Raw genomic sequence first — 3,856 nt, 5'->3', positions numbered from 1 at the left:
ATGAAGCTACAAGTCAATAAGGGAAGCTAAATACATTTATGGAAACCAAAACACTATTAAAATTACAAATCCATTGAATTATCAATGAAACCAAAAGGAGTACATAGAATCCCATTTTTTAATGAGAATGTAGTCAAAGGTAAAAATCATTACTTAATTTATTGAGTCTTGATCCTAGAGTACACATAATTTTAGTAGCTTATGTGACAGATTGGGAAGGCTATTTAATGTGCCTTGCTGCAGACCTAAATATGATGAGTAGTTTCCAGAAAGCACTTTTGGGACTGAGCTGTGTGTTGGCCTATTTGATTCACAGACCATTCTTGTTGAAAGAATGAGCAGACAGGTGATGATTATTTAAACATAATCACTTGTCAGGCATCTTCTCAAACTGCCTATAACTACAAATAAACAACTGGCAGTGTTCATTGCCATGACAATATGTAAATTACTACGCAGACAAGATTGTGGATAACACTTTCTTGCCACCAGCTTCTCTTCTGTTGAGATAGATGCTGACATTAACTTATGTACTTTTTGAGTAATAGCATGCAAGCATTTAGAAGTAATGTGTATCACATTACTTTGTGAACCAACATCTTCCAGATGTTACTAAATATTCATCATAAGTCAATGGGTCCAATTGATTTTAATGTCATAGTATAAAAAATGTATTGGTGAAACTATCATTTGCTGAGTTTGGGTATTATATCAGAGTTGTACTCAGTTATTAAAATCTTCTATACTCAAAATTATATCCTGAAGTCATCTTAAAAGTTAACCCACCTGCCTGAGCATTATGCTATTTTAACATCAGTCTATTTGGAATCAAATTTACAATACATACTTAAAAATTAGAGACTTTATGGGGTAATGACTTTGTTCATGAAAAAAGGGCAAATGGTTGTACAGGTTAAAAAACAAGCATGATCACCAAATTGTAAAAGTAAATACTTTTAGTGTGTATGCTCTCAACAAAAGAAAATTAGGAAAATCTTCCCTTTTCAAAACAAACCAAAAAACCTACCCTTATTATAAACCAATAGTCACGTAATGCCTCTTACAAAAATTATTAATTATTCACTGCTTTATATGTACATATTAAAATTGCATTAAATATTTGTACATATTCATATGCTGTGAAGTAGTTGTAATTAATTGTAGTACATACACAAGTTTGATTTTGTCTAGAAATAAGTTATGACATATAATTCAATGGAAAGATTTTATCACCACTAAGAGTTTTAAAAGCATCCCTGGTGAAGCAGTGGTCAAAACACTAACTGAAAGATAGGTGGTTCAAATCCACCAGCCACTCCCCGAGAGAGGATGGCCTCCCTCTTTTTCAATTCCCCTCTACCAGGCATGATGTCCTTCTACAGGAACTGGAATCTCCTGACAAAAAATGAAAACACTGCCATTGTTAATTCCAACTTATATGTACCAAAACCAAACCCAGTGCCATCAAGTGGATTCTGACTCAGAGATCTCGATAGAGAGTTTCTGAGACTTTACAGGAAGAGCCAGCCTCCCCTTTCTCCTGTGGAGCTCACTGTGGGGTTAAACATCTCGATTTATTGCTAGGCTATCAATATCATGACATTGTTTAAACTATTTTTAACAAGAGACCAAACATATTCATTTTTTTCCTCAACCTCAAAAACTGTGAAGTGGGAAAGGGGGAGGCGGGGTAAGAAGGGGGTGCTAACCAACCCAGAGACAGGGGAGCAACATGTGATCCAAGATCAGTGGCAAGGAGGGAGTGAGAGGCCTAGTAAGGATTCAGCAAGGGCAAGGTAACTGAGAGAAATTACTGAAATCCAAATGAAGGCTGAGCATGATAGTGGAACAAGAGGAAAGTAAAAGGAAATAGAGGAAAGAGCAAGGTGACAAAGGATATTTATAGAGGTCTAAAGACTGGAATGTACATATGTAAATATATTTATATGAGTGTGGGGAAACAGATCTATGTGCATATATTTATAGGTTTAGTATTAAGGCAGTAGATGGACATTGGGCCTCTATGCAAGCACTTACTCAATGCAAGAACACATTGTTCTATTAAATTGGCATTCTAGGATGCACACCTTCTCTACACGATTGATGAAGAAAAATGTGTGCATAAGCAAATGTGGTGAAGAAAGCTGATGGTAGCCGGCTATCAAAAGATATAGCGTCTGGGGTCTTAAAGGCTTGAAGAGAAACAAGCGGCCATCTAGCTGAGAAGCATCAAAGCCCACACAGAAGAAGCACACCAGCCTGTCTGACCACGAGGTATAGAAGGGACAAGTTATCAGACATCAAAAAATTAAAAATCCTATCAGTGGGTGCCCACCTTCCTGATATGATCACTGAAGACAAACGTGTGCATAAGCAAATGTGGTGAAGAGAGCTGATGGTGCCCGACTATTAAAAGATATAGCATCTGGGGTCTTAAAAGCTTGAAGATAAACAAGTGGCCATCTAGTTCAGAAGCAACAAAGCCACATGGAAGAAGCACACCAGCCTGTGTGACCATGAGCTGTTGAAGGGATCAGGTATCAAGCATCAAAGAACAAAAAATCATATCATTGTAAATGTGGGTGAGTGCAGAGTGGAGACTCAAACCCATTGTTAGTCAACCGGACACCCCTTACTGAAGGGTTGTGGGGAGATGAGCCAGTAAGGGTGCAGGGTAGCAACGATGAAACAAATAACTTTCCTCTAATTCTTAAATGCTGCTTCCCCCACCCCCCACTATTATGATCCCAATTCTACCTTACAAATCTGGCTAGACCAGAGGATGCACATTGGTAGAGATAGGAACTGGAAACACAGGGAATCCAGGACAGATGAACCCTTCAGGACCAATGGTGAGAGCGGCGATGCCTGGAGGGTAGAGGGATTGTGGGGTGGAAAGGGGTAACTGATTAATAGAATCTACATATAGGCTCCTCCCTGAGGGATTGACAACAGAGAAGAGGGCTGGGGGAGATGTCAGAAAGTGTAACATATGACAAAATAATAATAATAATAATTTATTGATTATGAAGGGTTCACGAGGGACGAGGAAAATGAGCAGTTGATATTAAGGGCTCAAGTACAAGGCAAATGTTTTGAGAATGTTGATGGCAACAAATGTACATATGTTCTTGACACAGTGGATGTATGTATAGATTGTGATAAGAATTGTAGGGGCCCCAAAAAATGATTTAGAAAAAATGGTGAAGAGAAAAGCAGCAGAGCTAAACTTACGAACATGCAATTTGTCCTTCTACAGCAACTGGCTATGGGGGATAGTGGGAACCCAAAAGCCAACTGCAGAGTGTCTGGTCAGACTGAGCCACTGGCTGATCCGTTCCAGCCACAGGCAAGAGTCTTAAACAGCCTTCCTATGAGGCAGAGACCACTGTAACCTTGACTATGCTGGATTGAACTCAATGCTCGGTCAGTTGACCTCCCAATAGACACAACTTGAATTTGTTCTGGGGGCAAGTATCTCTTACTGGTCCCATGACAGAAATTTCTCCCCTGGCTTTTTGAATGTTGATGGGGTCTTTCCCTTCTTATGCACTATTTATATTTTTGTCTTTATGTTATTACGAATTTTTTTCCTTACCACCTTAGTGTGATTTTGTTTTTATTGTTTCTGTTGGGTCTCCCAGCTATGAAGTTCAGGAGGAATGGATACATAATGGTAATAATGGATATAAAGAAATGTAGGGAATACAGGGGATGATAAGGAGGGAAAGGGGATTTCAGGAGGAAATAATGGAAGGGGTTTGGGGGGGTGGGGACGCAGGACTAGAACTGAACTCATTTTAAAGGTAGCTTAACCAGGGAGGGGGTGGCCAGCTGCTCTAACATTGATGTGGTG

This window comes from Tenrec ecaudatus, unplaced genomic scaffold (genome assembly GCF_050624435.1).
Source record: "Tenrec ecaudatus isolate mTenEca1 unplaced genomic scaffold, mTenEca1.hap1 Scaffold_676, whole genome shotgun sequence".
NCBI lineage: Eukaryota > Metazoa > Chordata > Mammalia > Afrosoricida > Tenrecidae > Tenrec > Tenrec ecaudatus.
The sequence above is the reverse complement of the archived record's forward strand: the minus strand, read 5'-3'. Positions refer to the sequence as shown.